Here is an 18,297-nt window from a genome sequence, read left to right as displayed (position 1 = left end):
CCATACCAATTTCAGTACCTAACACATTTTTCCACAACGTACAGAAACAATTTACCCAGTTTGTCTGGGATTACAAACATCCCATGGGCGCTACTAATCTATTGATTCTATTGATTCGTCCACTTAACAGAGGAGGTGCAGGCCTTCCTCATCTACAGTCATACTATACAGCCTCACTCTTAAACCAGATATATTTCTGGTGGCAAGAAAAAATATGGTCCACCATGGAAACCCTAAAATTACGCCCAATCACCCCACAAAACGTCCTAGCTCTATACTCAATTAAATGTCCACACCCACCATTTAACTACCCCTGTATCAAAGCCTCCTTAGAGGCATGGAATAACATACTCTCATTCCCTTTCCAAGATCATAGATCATCACGGACTCCTATTCAAATCCTACATTCACGGATAACCTACCTCAACCTAACCCCTAACCCCATTCCAAGACCTCCAACGCAAATTTTCCCTCCCATCCTCAGAATATTTCACCTACACTAGAATTACTCATTGTCTCCAAACTAAAAAGGTCCCAACCAAAACTACCCTCCCGGCCCCTATCTTCCAATACCTCAACTACACCAAATACCCAGGTAGAGGTATTTCCACATTCTACGCCCTAATCATTTCATCTAAATTCAGCCTACGTACATCATCACTAAGGAACTGGGAACTACAACTTTCCCAAACTTTCTCGGATCAAAAATGGCAGAAGGCCTTCACCTTCACTTACAAAGCCTCTCGCTGCACTACACACTGGGAAGCCTATCTAAAATTCCTACATCATTGGTACTTAACACCCCTTAGGACTAGCGAAAATCTACCCCTCCTAATCTCCGTATTGCTGGCGACAATGTGGAGAAATAGGCTCCCTAATGCACATCTTATGGTCATGCAAATCTACATATTGGTCTAGAAAACTTCTCTCCTACCTCTCATACCATATTTATTCATCTCCTCCAAGCAGCCAAAAATAACATTACTAAACTATGGCGAACTACTACATCACCAGCCCTAACCACAACAATTGGAGACCTAAACTTCCAATGTGAAATGGAAAAGAGATTCACTTTAAACAGTCTCTCTTGTACTAAATTCTCTCACTCATGGTCTAAATGGTCACATAACCCAAGATGTACAGTTAAAATATGATAGCCCACTCATTAAGGAGTATATATTATGTTCTAGACTGGTATATTGTTGTTCCGTTATTCCCTACCCTCCTGACCCTCCCCATCATCCATTTCCATCCTTTCCATTATCTCAAGTTCCACAGTGTATGGATATCTGAATTAATAAAATGCATATTATCTCCAACTCATATGTGTTTGTAATTACGACATTTAGAAGTGTTTACTGGAACTTGTATGATTATACATTGTTTATCTCTTTCCCCATCACCCAATCCTTCCTTTGTAATTTTCCCTGTTTGAAAAGTAATAAAAATATTTGAACATAAAACTTATAACGTATAGCAAGAGCTAGCACTTTGCCTAAACATTGTGAATACAGGCTACCATGCGGCATGGACACAATTCTGAGAATACCTTGCAGTGATTTACATCAAAGAACTTATTAATAACCAGCACACCTCACCCATTGCTCATCTCTGCATTCCTTATCTACATTCACCTCTGCCCCCCCCCCCCCCCCACTCCTCTCCTGTTCACTGCTCATCTTTGCACCCCATGTCCACCATTTAACTCTGCATCCCACTTACATGTCCACCACAAATTCTTACATTTCACCACTGCTAACTTATGCATCCTCTGCACTCCTCCTCCTCCACTTTTCACCTTGCACCTCTGCACCCACTTGCATCTCTAACACCAGAGCTTACAGTTACTTATGCTTGCACATCCTCCTCAGCAGCCAGCTGTATGACAGGCATATGCATCTTGTCTGTGCCAGTGGACTTCCCTGCACTCCTCCATAACAGAAGTAAAAGTTCATTGTGAGCAGTGGCAGGCGTAACAGCCTCGGAACCCAGGGGTCCAGGAAACAAATACAGGATAGGTGTCCGGTGGGGTGGCCATCATGTCTAATGTTTTAAGACGATACTCAAATTTTCAAAGCACTCCTAATATGTGTCTTTTTTGAGCTGACCACTGTTGTTATCTTTACTTTCTTTCAAGAATCCATGCTTTAGCTTGGTTTTATGGTCCAAGGTAAAAAATAAGGTTTCAATATTCTCAAACCTGAAGTTTGCTGAATGTTCATGTTTGAGGTACTGAAGAAAGTTTAAATTTTCAGACCAGGATCATTAAATTAGTTGGATTGTTTATCTTAAAATAAGTAAAGCAGGCCGTAAATGATTCATTTTCTTTTGCTCAACCAACAGGCCGATCATAGGAAAATTAATAGATTCCCCCATCCACACACCCGATGTGGATAGAGGAATCCCTTCTGTGGAGCTATTGTATTCTGGTGAGGCTTTGCCTCCCCCCCTGTCAGCATATGTTCATCAATCATCAGCACAGGCGGCACTGTTTGAGTGTAAATTTTCAGACAGGCTGATTGTACACAAATCAACTGAACGATTGACTTCTGTACATCCAGCCAGCACATCTATCTATGGCTGCCTTACGTCTGCACATAACAAATACTATGTGAGTCCGATAACAGGAGAACTCTCACCTGCATAAACCCAAGAAATTACAGTGCAGTGTACAATACACCTTGTCAAAGGATTTCAGTGGCAAAGCTATAATTAGCTCTCACTGCTCACCACATTGTAACAATATTATTCACAGAAGCAGAGTAAATAGTTCTAATGCTTTTATTTGTTGGTACACAGAGTGACAACAAAGTTGAAAAGAAAGCAATGAGCTTATTGCATGGGTCACTATACAAGCTGTTTTAAACTAATGTAAGAATAAAGTCTGGAGAAGAAAAGCTCCTGACCCTCTTGTAAAGTAAAACGTACCTGTGAAACTGTGAGGCTATAAGATGTGACTTCTTGTGCATTACTATGCAATCCATGTACCAACTGCTTAAGATGATCAAGCTAAATGAATAGTTATTATAACATATTAATAGTTATAATTACATTTACATTTTTGATATATAAACTACAAGAACAAACCTAAATCTGCAAAACATAAATAGGGGTCCTTTGCATTGTAATTATATGCTCCTTGTGTGTTCTGATGCACCTCCTCTGTGAGCAGGGACCATCAAACACCTTCCCATGAAGAAGACTAACTGTGTAAAGGCCCCCGACACAAGAAATAACTGCAAGAGCCGAAAGCAGATGACTGATGCAGTTGCAGGTATGTAATCTCAATAGAGTAGGCTCATTTGATTTTCGCACTTTCCACTTTTACTGAGAACTCCTATTGTGTGCCTTATAACAAATGCCCCTGAAAGTTTTGAAGTAGTCTGTCTTCTTTACTAGCATGTGACTCGATTTTCATAACTGTGAGTGTGAAGGTGCAGGTGTAAAATAGAAGGTGCAGTACCTTTAATGCAACTTTGAGGATGACATGGAAAAACACTAATAAAATAAAATAGTCTGAATGATGAATTTAAGCAGTATGTTGTGTCTCTGAACAATACAATTTTTGAGGACAACATCAGCAACATTGTATGCTGGCATCACTTATGCAACAGGACCCTAATCTGATTCATTTATCTGAAAAAAAGGCTTTTTTAACCACTTGCCTCCTTCCTGCCCAGGCCAATTTCACCTTTCAGCACTGTTGCACTTTAAATGACAATTTTGCAGTCATGCAACACTATACTCAGGTGACATTTTTATCATTTTTTTCACACAATTAGAGATTATTTTTTTTGGTGGTATTTAACCACTTGCCCTCCAGAGGATTACCCCCCTCTAATGACCAGGCCTCTTTTTGCTATTCGGCACTATTTCAACTGATAATTGCATGGTCATGCAATGCTGTACCCAAACTAAATTTCCATCCTTTTTTTCCACACAAATAGAGCTTTCTTTCGGTGCTATTTTATCACCTGTGCTTTTTATTTTTCACGCTATAAACAAAAAAAGACCAAAAAGATGTCATCGGATGATCTCACTTGGTAGGAGTATAAGGCAAAGATGGCCCCTGGCCATATGAAGTAACCACGTGGTAGGGTCACTGAGGGCAGCTTCCTGACATGTTTTGTGCTATGGCAAGCCATAGCACGAAACATGTCAGGAAGCTGCCCTCAGTGACCCTACCACTTGGCCAGGGGCCATCTTTGCCTTATACTCCTACCAAGTGAGATCAAGTGAGATCATCCGATGACATCTTTTTTTCTTTTTTTTTTAAAGAAAATTTATTAGGATTTTACAGTCATACATTGAAAATCGACCATAAAGTAAAATATAAAGGTAGCATATATCACAAAAACAGATCCATAAGATAATACACAACTAAGTAGGAATAAAGTCTCAGTTAGATGAAGATAGGGTGGGGAGAAGGAAATAGGGAGATGGAGTTGACTGAGGTATGCCCCGAGAACCTCTATGTGCGCAGAGATGCAAAAAGAGGAAGATGTCAAATAAAAGATACAGGCCATGGAAGAGAGATTTGAGTTGAAAATCAGTTCTGACGCGTTAATAGGTGTTGAATGGTGAGTACGGTTGGGAGTATAACATTTGTTCTCTCAGTGATATAGGAGGAGAGCAATGCCGATGACATCTTAAAACGGTGGCTCCCTATTGGTGGTCCTGGATTGCACTCTCAGTACCTGGAAGTTCGGATGGTATGCTGATATTTCAGGTGCTGCCTCTTAGACGATCAGAACTCCAGACGCCCATTTACAGATGACCAGGAGTTGGTCTTATCACTCAAATGCGCATTAATTGCGCTGTCTGGTTAGTGCAATCTACACCTATACACCTTACCACTAAAGTCACGTGTGTCATACTGCTGTCATGGATAGACTGCTAGTTCACGTCACGCAAGTTCACTAATCCTCGAATGCTGGATAATCTCTTCTTTTGATTGAGAATCAACTGGATTTCATGTGTATTGAGTTATTTTCATCCATTTAAGAGATGTTATCATTATATTATTAATTATCCAGAATCATAACTGGATGACCATTACTGTACATATAGCGCTGCATGTCTTTCTGTTTGTTTCATTTAGAAGGTTTGGGGTTGTTACTAGAGATGAGCGAATTATTCAAAAATTCGATTCGGCTGATTCGCCGAATTTCAGGAAGAAATTCGATTCGATGCGAATTTATTCGCTACGAAGTTAACTTATAAAAAGGGTTTCTAGGCTTCAGAGAGCCTTTAAATTAGTGCAGAACACTGTACCTTTAATTTAAATGCCCTTGGAGATGAGGAAGGAGAAGGAGAAGGAGAAGGATGAGAAGAAGGAGAAGGAGAAGGATGAGAAGAAGGAGAAGGATGAGAAGAAGGAGAAGGAGAAGGATGAGAAGAAGGAGAAGGATGAGAAGAAGGAGAAGGAGGAGAAGGAGAAGGAGAAGGATGAGAAGAAGGAGAAGGAGAAGGATGAGAAGATGGAGAAGGAGAAGGATGAGAAGAAGGAGAAGGATGAGAAGAAGGAGAAGGAGAAGGATGAGAAGAAGGAGAAGGATGAGAAGAAGGAGAAGGATGAGAAGAAGGAGAAGGAGAAGGATGAGAAGATGGAGAAGGAGAAGGATGAGAAGAAGGAGAAGGATGAGAAGAAGGAGAAGGAGAAGGATGAGAAGAAGGAGAAGGAGAAGGATGAGAAGAAGGAGAAGGATGAGAAGAAGGAGAAGGATGAGAAGAAGGAGAAGGAGAAGGATGAGAAGAAGGAGAAGGATGAGAAGAAGGAGAAGGAGAAGGAGAAGGATGAGAAGAAGGAGAAGGAGAAGGATGAGAAGAAGGAGAAGGAGAAGGATGAGAAGAAGGAGAAGGAGAAGGATGAGAAGAAGGAGAAGGATGAGAAGGAGAAGGATGAGAAGAAGGATGAGAAGAAGGAGAAGGATGAGAAGAAGGATGAGAAGAAGGAGAAGGATGAGAAGAAGAAGGATGAGAAGAAGGAGAAGGATGAGAAGAAGAAGAAGGATGAGAAGAAGGAGAAGGATGAGAAGAAGGAGAAGGATGAGAAGAAGAAGGATGAGAAGAAGAAGAAGGATGAGAAGAAGAAGAAGGATGAGAAGAAGAAGAAGGAGAATTCCAAGCCGGCAAAAAGTGTATCTGCAGAGCTCCGCTATTTCTTAGGCTATTTCTGACAGTTCTGTGACATTCACTCCATACAGCGGTTTCAACCGCTGTATGGAGGGAATGTCCCAGAACTGTCAGAAATAGCCTATTTCTGACAGTTCTGTGACATTCACTCCATACAGCGGTTGAAACATTGTATCTATTTGTTTCCATAAATGGATCCATTTATGGAAACAAATAGATACAATGTTTCAACCGCTGTATGGAGTGAATGTCACAGAACTGTCAGAAATAGCGGAGCTCTGCAGATACACTTAGCGGAGCTCTGCAGATACACTTTTTGCCGGCTTGGAATTATTCTTATTTTCATCCTACTTCTTCTTCTTCTTCTTCTTCCTCATCCTCATCCTCTTCTTCTTCTGAAGATGAGGATGAAGAAGAAGTAGAAGAAGTAGGATGAAAATAAGATTAATTCCAAGCCGGCAAAAAGTCTATCTGCAGAGCTCCTCTAAGTGTATCTGCAGAATAGAGGAGCTCTGCAGATACACTTTTTGCCGGCTTGGAATTATTCTTATTTTCATCCTACTTCTTCTTCTTCTTCTTCTTCATCCTCATCCTCAGAAGAAGAAGAAGAGGATGAGGATGAAGAGGAAGAAGAAGAAGAAGTAGGATGAAAATAAGAATAATTCCAAGCCGGCAAAAGGTGTATCTGCAGAGCTCCTCTATTCTGCAGATACACTTAGAGGAGCTCTGCAGATACACTTTTTGCCGGCTTGGAATTATTCTTATTTTCATCCTACTTCTTCTTCTTCTTCTTCTTCATCCTCATCCTCTTCTTCTTCTTCTGAGGATGAGGATGAAGAAGAAGAAGAAGTAGGATGAAAATAAGAATAATTCCAAGCCTGCAAAAAGTGTATCTGCAGAGCTCCTCTAAGTGTATCTGCAGAATAGAGGAGCTCTGCAGATACACTTTTTGCCGGCTTGGAATTATTCTTATTTTCATCCTACTTCTTCTTCTTCTTCTTCTTCATCCTCATCCTCAGAAGAAGAAGAAGAGGATGAGGATGAAGAGGAAGAAGAAGAAGAAGAAGAAGTAGGATGAAAATAAGAAGAATTCCAAGCCGGCAAAAAGTGTATCTGCAGAGCTCCTCTATTCTGCAGATACACTTAGAGGAGCTCTGCAGATACACTTTTTGCCGGCTTGGAATTATTCTTATTTTCATCCTACTTCTTCTTCTTCTTCATCCTCGTCCTCTTCTTCTTCTTCTGAGGATGAGGATGAGGATGAAGAAGAAGAAGAAGAAGAAGTAGGATGAAAATAAGAATAATTCCAAGCCGGCAAAAAGTGTATCTGCAGAGCTCCTCTAAGTGTATCTGCAGAATAGAGGAGCTCTGCAGATACACTTTTTGCCGGCTTGGAATTATTCTTATTTTCATCCTACTTCTTCTTCTTCTTCATCCTCAGAAGAAGAAGAAGAGGATGAGGATGAGGATGAAGAGGAAGAAGAAGAAGAAGAAGAAGTAGGATGAAAATAAGAAGAATTCCAAGCCGGCAAAAAGTGTATCTGCAGAGCTCCTCTATTCTGCAGATACACTTAGAGGAGCTCTGCAGATACACTTTTTGCCGGCTTGGAATTATTCTTATTTTCATCCTACTTCTTCTTCTTCTTCTTCTTCTTCATCCTCATCCTCTTCTTCTTCTTCTGAGGATGAGGATGAGGATGAAGAAGAAGAAGAAGAAGTAGGATGAAAATAAGAATTCCAAACCGGCAAAAAGTTATCTGCAGAGTTCCTCTATTTCTGACAGTTCTCTGACAGCTCCTTCACATGTACAGCGGTTGAAACATCTGTTTCCGAATAAAAACATCTGTATCCTAAATGGAAACAAATAGATACAATGTTTCAACCGCTGTACATGTGTTCCTTCTGTCAGAGAACTGTCAGAAATAGCGGAGCTCTCTGCAGGGACACTTTTGCCGGCTGAACGGGAAAAATCCGATTCGCGCACCCGAAGTAGGCAAATATTCGGATTCGACGCGAATCGAATTTTTCCTGAAATTCGTATCGAATTCCGGTTCGCCTGGTTCGATTCGCTCATCTCTAGTTGTTACCTTTCATGCTAGCTGCTCGGTCTATATAGATCTAGCGCTCATACCAAATCCAAGAAGATAAAAGCAGTGTATGTGGTCCACAATAACAGTCACACAAATGCTGTGTCCTTGATAAGGATAAGCTAACGCGTTTCGGGAGATATACCTCCTTCCTCAGAGCTCTGAGAAAGGGGGTATATCTCCCGAAACGCGTTAGCTTATCCTTATCAAGGACACAGCATTTGTGTGACTGTTATTGTGGACCACATACACTGCTTTTATCTTCCTTGCTTTGTGATTATACATCCATTTGTCTGTTTAATAAACACGTGGCATACCACGGTAATGCACGATGAGAGTGCGCCCTTGTCTGCTCTTTTTCACCAAAATTCCTTGGGGTGTCTACTTTCCAAAAATGGGTCATTTGGGAGGGGTTTAGTGCTATCCTGGCATTTAAGGGCCTCGGAAACTGTGATAGGTAGTCAGGAAGTGTAATGAGGAAATAAAGCCCTTTAAAAGCCTGAAGGTGCTTATTGGATTTTGGGGTCCTGTACTTGGCTAGACTGCCAAATAGTCTCTCACATGTGGAACCCCCATACTTGGAAGAAGTAGCAGAATGTATTTTGGTGAGTAATTCCACATATACCCATGGCATATGTGAGCAATAAATCATTTAAGTGACAATTTTGTGTAAAAAAAAAAAAAAAAATTGTCATTTTCCAAAATCTTGTGGTAAAAAAAATAAAATTCTTCTGTTGACTCAACATACCTCTTAGCAAATAGTTTGGGGTGTCTACTTTCCAAAAAGGGGTCGTTTTGGGGGGTGGGGGCATTCTATGCCCAGCATAAGAAGTTTATGCCACACATCATTCACTCTTCTAACCACCTGAAGACCAAACCCTTTCTGACACTTTTTGTTAACATGAAAAAAATCTGTATTTTTTGCTAGGAAATTACTTTGAACCCCCAAACATTATATATATATTTTTAAAGTAGACACCCTAGTGAATAAAATGGTGGGTGCTGAAATTTTTTATGTCACATAGTACTTTTTGTAGTGTTCAAAAATACAAGGGTTTTGGCAAGACATAATTCAATATTTACAGGAGATCTTGGGGATAACTATTCAAAAGGACCCATGGGTGTGCCTATTCTAAAAGTTAGAGATGTCAGTGAAACAATCTAAAAATAGTATATTATACCATCTAAATCAGCGCTGCAAAAGGTTTAATCCCCAAATTTTGGCAGGCACAGGACCCTCCAACGATGAGGGACTGGATAGACAGGATCGAGTATATAAATAAGATGGAGGAGCTATACCATATAGATGAAGATAGAATGGAAAATTGTAGAAAGGACTGGAGTAAATGGTATGATTTAAGACATCTGAAAAAACCTTGAAGTGATGGGTGCCCCGGTAGTAGAGTTGGAGAATTAAACTGAATAAATGGACAGTCGAAAAGTGAAGAGACAATATAGGGTTTAGACTTAGATGGATAAACAGGGTAGGAAAGAAATGGAAATAATTACTTGGACAGGGGTAATTTATTGGGGAGGGAGGGATAAGGGGGGGTGAAATAGGGGTAAAGAAGTTATCTGGATTGTATGTGTTTTGATAAATTAAATATTGTTGATCTATGTATTGAAATAAAACTTAATAAAATATATTATTAATAATAATAAAAACATTAGAGGGGAAAAGTTGAGTAAAGATAGAAAGTTCACTGAGTGAGATACAAATAGATAAGATAATCTGGCTTCCACAACAGTATCGAAATCTCTTTGAAAACACAAGCAATATAACACAGAATGTTCTTAAAACATGGGATAGAATTTATAAGCAAAGGGGGTGGGAGTATAATTCAAGAATATTACCACTGGAGGGAACAGATTTTTTCCCTCCAGGGAAAGAGGATATTACAGGCAAATGGATAAAAGATAGAAATGCACGTTTGAAAGGTATCACTGATAAAGGGGAATTATGTTCTTTTGTAGATTTAAAAGATAAGACAGAAGTATTTTTTAGGTTACATGAGTGATATTACTACCAACTAAGACATTTTGTAACAGCGCTCCCGCAACCACTAAGGATGGGGGAGGACATGTATCCATTTGAAAAACTTTTCAGTAAGGAACAAGACGAAAACATGTTACTTCTCAGATATATAAGATTCTTACTGATCTATCTGGATCAATCCCCCCACCATTCATGGAAAAGTGGGAAAAGGAGCTTGGAACAAAATTAAATGAACAAGAAAAAAAAAATGTTTAAATTAGCACATGGTGCGGTGGATATGAATATAGTAGATATTAATTATAAATGTTTAGTAAGGTTCTTCATCACACCCAGTGTGGCACATAATTTACGAGAAGAGAGTTCACTTTTATGTTGGAGAGGATGTGGGATGAAGGGGACAATGGCACATATTTGGTGGGAATGTCCTAAAATACAGAAATTTTGGCAAGGAGTAATACAACAAATACAGGAGATAATGGGTATTGGTGTATTGAAGGACCCTTGGGTATGTTTATTTCACAATTCAGAGTATACAGTGAAACAATATAAAAGCATGATGACATTTCATTTATTAAATGCGGCTAAAGGACTAATTCCTAGATTCTGGCAGACACAGGAAACCCCGAAATTAAAAGATTGGATAAATAGAGTGGAGTATATACATAGTCTGGAGGAATTATATCACACTGGAGAGGATACAATTTAAAAGTTTAGGAAAACCAGGGACAGATGGGAGGACGTTAAAACGTCTAGGTGATATTTGAAAATAATTGGAGAGTAAGAGAGGGGGCGCGACAAGGATCGAAACATGCACTCTATTAGTGGTTGGTAGGTAGAAAAGGAGAAGGGAGTAAAGAAGAAAAACAGTAGGATTAAATAGTGGAACAGATAAGAAAGGTAAGGGAAAAGGAGATATGAGGTGACGAGAGAGGCAGGAGGAGGGTTTGGGGACAGGGGAAGGTAAAATGTAAAATTTGTTATGGAAACTGTGATTGTAATGTTTAGAAATGTGTTCTATTTAAAATGGGAAAGTAATAAAACAATAATAATAATAATAATAAAAAAAAAAACCCTTTGTCTTAGCTGCAAGTCTTTTTGGATATGTGTCTACCAGCTTTGCACATCTAAAGAGTGAACTTTTTGCCCATTCTTTTTTTTTTTATAAAATAGCTCAAGCTCTGTCAGATTAGATGGACAGCGTCTGTGAACAGCAACAATTTTCAAATCTGGCCACAGATTCTCATGTGGATTTAGGTCTGAACTTTGATTTGGCCATTCTAACACATGAATATGCTTTGATCTAAACCATTCCATTGTAGCTCTGGCTGTATCCTGCTGGAAGGTGAACCTCCACCCCAGTCTCAAGTCTTTTGCAGACTCTAACAGGTTTTCTTCTAAGATTGCCCTGTATTTGGCTCCATCCATCTTCCCATCAAATCTGACCAGCTTCCCTGTCCCTGCTAAAGAAAAGCATCACCACAACATGGTGCTGCCACCACCATGTTTCACGGTGGGGACGGTGTGTTCAGGGTGATGTTCAGTGTTAGTTTTCCGCCACACATAGCATTTTGCTTTTAGGCCAAAAAAGGTAAATTTTGGTCTCATTTGACCAGAGCACCTTCTTCCACATATTTGCTGTGTCCACCACATGGCTTCTTGCAAACTGCAAACAGGACTTCTTATGGCTTTCTTTCAACAATGGCTTTCTTCTTGCCACTCTTCCATAAAGGCTAGATTTGTGGCGTGCACGACTAATAGTTGTCCTGTAGACAGATTCTCCCACCTGAGCTGTGTCATCTATGTGGTCTTTTATTAAACTGTCCAGTATCTTCCCAACTATAGAAGTTAAACTAATAGGTCTATAAATACTTGGTAAAGATTTTGACCCCTTTTTAAATATAGGCACCACATTGGCCTTTCGCCAATCCAGTGGTACTATGCCAGTCATTAAAGAGTCCCTAAAAATTAGAAACAATGGCTTTGAAATGACAGAGCTCAATTTTTTAAGGACCCGTGAATGTATGCCATCCGGTCCAGGTCCTTTATTCAGCTTTATTCTGTCTAAATAATTCTGGATCATATCTGTTGTGAGCCAATGTGGATCATCTGGAGCTGTGTCAATACTTTGTCCATTATGGACAAGAGCTCCCCCATGCGCCTTTGTGTACACAGAGCTGAAGAAGGTATTTAATAAATTTGCCTTCTCTTTAGGCCCAGTCACCCACTCTAGATTATTTTGTAAAGGGCCTACATGCTCAGATCTGATGTTTTTACTATTAATATACTGTATTTGAAGATTTTTTGGGGGTTGGTCCTGCTATCTTTTTCAACCTGTCGTTTGTTTTCAATTTTTGCGGCCTTTATTTCCTTTTTGCATATTCTATTATATTCTTTGTAATGCTTAAATGATAGCGTTACTTCATTTTTATATTTAATAACAACTTTTTTCTTATTATCTATAGCTTTCTTAACTTTGGCCATAAACCACATAGGTTTGATTTTTAGATTTTTAAACTTGTTGCTATGGGAATATATTTTGCAGTGTGTTCACATAGTCTTTTTGAAGAACTCCCATTTTTGTGTTCATCAATGCCAATACTCCCTCCCAGTCTAAGTCTTGGAGAGCAGCTCTCAGCTTTGGAAAATTAGCTCTCTTAAAATTGAGCTTTTTTATTTTTCCCGTATGTGTTTGCTGTTTACAGCTAACAATAAATGAAACGATGTTATGGTCATAGTTAGGGGTATCAGAGTAAAGGGGGCTGAATACAAATGTACACCACACTTTTCAGATATTTATTTGTAAAACATTTTGAAAAACATTTATGATTTTCCTTCCACTTCACAATTATGTGCCACTTTGTGTTGGTCTATCACATAAAATCCCAATAAAATACATTCATGTTTTTGGTTGTAACATGACAAAATGCAGAAAATTTCAAGGGGAATGAATACTTTTTCAAGGCACTGTACATCTACTTTAAGAGACCTGCCTGTGCCTGCAGGCCCTACAATAATCTTTCACTAGGCAGTTTATCAGCGGCACTCCCTTTGCTTCCACTATTGCATCTAAAGTATATTGTCAATATAGCTGCTGTGACCGCATTCTTTTATAGGGAGGGGACTGGCATATCCAAAAAAAAAAAAATTATGATCCTTTCAAACCCGATGACCCAAGTTTAAAGGCTATGCAGTGCACTATGATTACTTTAGCAAATTTCTGCATTATTATTAATATGGGTCCACAAGTCTAGAACTCAAACCCATGGTAGCGGTGAACCCAAACCTTATCCTTAGACATAACGTGCCCTGGCTTTTTTGGACTGCTGGTATGTTTTAAATAAACATACCAAAGACTGCTGGAATACCATTATTATTCCCTGGGTGGCACTGTTGGGCAGAACATACAATAATGTGGTAATCATTTAGAAACAGTAACATTGCTCTAATTAGTACAGCCGCTGTCTCACGTCACAAACTTAAATGTTCCTGCTACTAAACTGCACGTAATTAAAAACCATTGTGACACAGACTGGGTGTTGGAGGATTGTTTTGACTTGTTGTGGATTTCAAACACGTGTTTCACCAAAAAAATCGAAAATGTTTTTGATAGAGTTTTCCATTCATTCACCTGTGCTTCTGAGAGGCAATCCACAAAACAGCCACATATTAGCGATGGGCTTAGGACAGATATGAAAGCCTATTGATATATAATATAATTGATTTGATGCCATATTACATTAAATGATTGATATATGACAATGTAATCTATTCTCACCATAATCTCTATCTCTGCACTAATGTCCTCAGGCATTATGTTGATATTCAGGAGGCTGGTATCTTCCAGTATTCCACACAGAGGATCTGGCAGACCAAACTGTAGATTTCGCCACAACAGGGGAAAAAAAAAAAAGGGAACAGTAATTTCAATTACATTGCGTAAGAGAAGCAATTTGCGTACCTTGTGACCTATATACATGATCTGAAGTGAAGTCTAGCTGGACCTTTTTTAAGCGTAGATTGTAGATAGAGTCGGGAAAGGTTAAAGGGTTTGAAATGTATGACTGTTTGCATTCATTTAGCACAGATAGTCATATGTAATGGATCCTAATGCCAAAACCCAGTTTTGCAACTCATGCATGTGTTAGTAAAACTGTACATGCCTTTGGAATTACTTAATGTATCCAGGTGAGTTATACCTGGTTTTGCTCAGGACAAACTGTGCTTACATTTGGTGGTAAATAATAGTGGGCTCCATTCACAAAGCAGTATCTACCATATTAAGAATGTGGTAAAATGCCGTTCAGCGTTTTTCCAAAAAATGTTGGCATTCACTAAAAAACGCTTCTAAAATACTGCATGTGGTATTTTTCCAAAATATGCTGTATTTATTTTATGAAAACATGCAGTATTTTATCTCTTGCCATATCCAGTGGGATAGATAAAGTGGAAAAGAATTAAAACCCCTGTTAGTTTTTATTGCTAATAATGAGGTAAAATAGTTTAAACTATAGAAATATGCAAACTCGCCAAGTCAGTGCGGTCCCTTCAGCAGATGTATTAATTCAAATGAAAAAAATGACTAGAATACCAGTCAAAGGGAAGCTGCTTTCCCAGGATACATGTGGTGTATCAAAAACATCTTAAAGTTAAATTAAGTAAATACTAAATATTTTTATAAATGTCAAATATTAATTGAAAATGGTATAAAAAAAAAATCACACAAATACTGTATATAAATGCCCTTATTCCAGCAATAAAAAAAAGACAAAAAGTATGAAATCACCACTCTTGGAAAATATTCACTCAATTGTTTAATTGTGTAGAAAAAAAAAAAAAAAAAAAACTTATCACAGACATGCCTCAACACTATTTTAATTTAACATTCCAACCTTCTAGCTTTCAAAAACACTTAAAAAAATAAAAGAGAAAGAAAACTGTAGTCAGTTGCAACTGTTTTTGCAGATCAAGATCATATGGAATCACTCAATTCTGAGGAAAATATTATGGAATCATGAAAAAAAACACTACGGTATACCACTAGTACTTTGTTGATCCACCTCTGGCTTTTCTAACAGCCTGAATTCTCTGAGGCATGGATTTAACTATCGACAAGCAGTATTCTTCATCAATTCGGCTCCAACTTTCTCTTATTGCAGATGCTAGATTAGCTTTACAGGTTGGAGTCTTGTCATGAACCATTTCCTTTAATTTCCACCTTAGATTTTCAGTTGGATTGAGGTCAGGACTATTTGCAGGCCATGCCACTGACATTATATTTCTTTCTTGAAGGAAAGTTTTCTCGGCTTTTGCCCTATGGCAAGATGCATTATCATTCTGAAAAATTATGTCATCATCACCAAACATCCTTTCAATTGATAGAATAAGAAAAGTGTCCAAAATCTCAATCTAAACTTGTGCATTTATTGAAGATTTATTGACTGTCATCCCCCCCATATCTTTACCTGACATGCAACCCCATATCATCAATGATTGTGGAAATTTGTATGTTTTCTTCAGGCAGTCATCTTTATACATTTCATTGGAATGGCATCAAACAAAAGCATCATTACCCTGCCCAATGCAGATTCATGATTCATCACTGAATATAACTTTCATCCAGTCATCAACAGTCCATGATTGCTATTCTTTAGCCCACTGTAACCTTTTTTTTCTGTTTAAGTGTTAATGATGGTTTTCGTTTGGCTTTTCTTTAGGCAATCTCTTACAGTTTGGTTACAGACATTGACTCCAGTTTCTGCCCATTTGTTACTCATTTGTTTTGTTGTGCATTATCTGTTTTCAAGGCATATTGCTTTTCAAGTTTTCTATCTTGACACTTTGATGTCTTTCTTGGTCTATTAGTATGCTTCTCTTATACGACCTTCCCATTTGATTTATACTTCATCTAGATTTTAGACACAACTGACTCGGAACAACCAACATCTTTTGCAACATTCCATGATGATTTACCTTCTTGAAGAAGTTTTATAATCCTCTCCTTTGTTTCAACTGGCATCTCTCGTGGTTGGAGTCATGATTCATGTCAGTCAGCTTGGTGCAACAACTCACCAAGGTGTGCAAGTATTCTTTTTTAACTGCAGACTAATTAGCAGATGTAATCTGATGGAGATGTTTGTTTTAGAACTGCAAAGTACATGGTGATTCCATAATATTTTCCACAGAATTGAGTGATTCCATATTCTTTTCCTGTGATTGATCTGCAAAAATAGTTGCAACTGACTACAGTTTTCTTTCTTTTTTATTTTTTTAAGTGTTTCTTAAAGCCAGGATGTTGGAATGTTAAATGAAAATAGTTTTGAAGCATGTCTGTGATAAGTTTTTTTTCTAAACAATTAAACAATTGAGTGAACATTTTCCAAGAGTGGTGATTCCATACTTTTTGCCAGAGGTTGTACTATTTTCATTCCTTTTTTTTTTTTAATGTAAGTTCTTTGTTTGTACAAATAATATACACAAAGAAGCCAAACAGGATACCATCTTAGGAAGTATACAGAGTAACATTGCAAGAAAATGCATGATCATACAAAAAATAAGATAAAAATTGTAATTATGCATTATGAACAAGTCATATGGTGGTAGTATTGGAAATTACCTTGAGGTTTAAAGGCAAGGTTAGGGCAATCTCTATGGTGGGTTGAAGCTTACCAATCAGCTGTGAGCAATAAAACAGAATGGGGAATGTTGCTCACCCCCTATATGGCGACAGGCTGGTGTTAAAAGAGGGGACTGGGGATATAGCGCGCAGAAAGACACTGTGGGAGGATGGGCAAAAATGGAGGGAGAAAGAGGAGGAAGGAGGCATAAGGAAAGTAAAGCCAAATGAAGGAAGACGGGAGAGGGGTAAGCAGTCAAAAGCACAGTAGTTATGCATCCTCTCCCGGGGAATGTGGAAAGGGCTAAAAACTGTAAACCTCACTGGGCAGGAGTAAGTTAATTCAGGCATCTGTAAAAACAAAGTATTGCCAAGGACACCAAGTGATGCACAAGGTGGCTCTGAGGTCCTCCATGTCCCTAAGTTCATTCACCTTGAAGAACCAGAGAGGGGGGGAGGGGTGAACTTCTTTCATTCAATATTTGACATTTATAAAGATATTTTGTATTTATTTAAAGTATAACTAAAGGAAAAACATTTTATTTTAGTTTTGTGTAGTTAGGAGAGGTATTAGGACGCCTATCAGATTTTTACTGCTGTGTCCACATTAGGGAGATTCACCCTCCCTATTTGTCCTGTTTACCATTATCATTGAAAGTGAAATTAAAAGAAAATTCCAAATTTTGGGATGTCCCCAGAAAAGTAATAGAGGGGACATTTTCCAATGCGGATACAGATGGCAAAAAAAAAAAACTTACAAGGGTTCTAACCCTCCATTACTCTATCCAAAATGAAAAAGAACATTTTGCCTTTAGTTACACTTTCAAGCAGCCTTTCTCAACCTTTTCAAATAACTTTCAAGTCTCAGGAAATCCCTGCTAAAAATTACTATACAGTGAGAAACAGAAGTATTTCAACACCCTGCGATTTTGCAAGTTCTCCCACTTAGAAATCATGGAGGGGTCTGAAATTTACATTGTAGGTGCATTCCCACTCTGAGAAACAGAATTAAAAAAAAAATTCAGGAAATCAAATTGTATGATTTTTAAAGAATTTATTTGTCTTGCACTGCTGAACATAAGCATTTGAACACCTGAGAAAATCAGTGTTAATATTTGGTACAGAAGTGGAATCTCCCGGACACAGCACGCAGCACCGATGGAGGAGCGTCCCTTGTGCTCTCTGCCGGCAGCCATATCTCACAAGCAGAGTGACACCCAGCAACGGTGGCGGATGTTCTCTCCTTCATCCAGCAGGTACCAAAGGTAGCAGATTTACAGTCCATAGCTCTGGATTTTAAGAATGCGCTTACAGATCTGAAGGAGGAAATCAGAGGGGTACCGGATCGGTTGGGCGAGGTGGAGAGGGCCACAGGCCGCCATGATGCGGATATTCAGGAGTTGCAATACCATGGGGCTTATTACGATCAACATCGTATTACCATGGAACGCAAATTGGAAGATTTA

This window comes from Staurois parvus, unplaced genomic scaffold (assembly GCF_062004578.1).
Source record: "Staurois parvus isolate SC_StPar_1 unplaced genomic scaffold, SC_StPar_1.0 ptg000465l, whole genome shotgun sequence".
Classification (NCBI taxonomy): domain Eukaryota; kingdom Metazoa; phylum Chordata; class Amphibia; order Anura; family Ranidae; genus Staurois; species Staurois parvus.
This window is presented reverse-complemented; position numbering follows the sequence as displayed.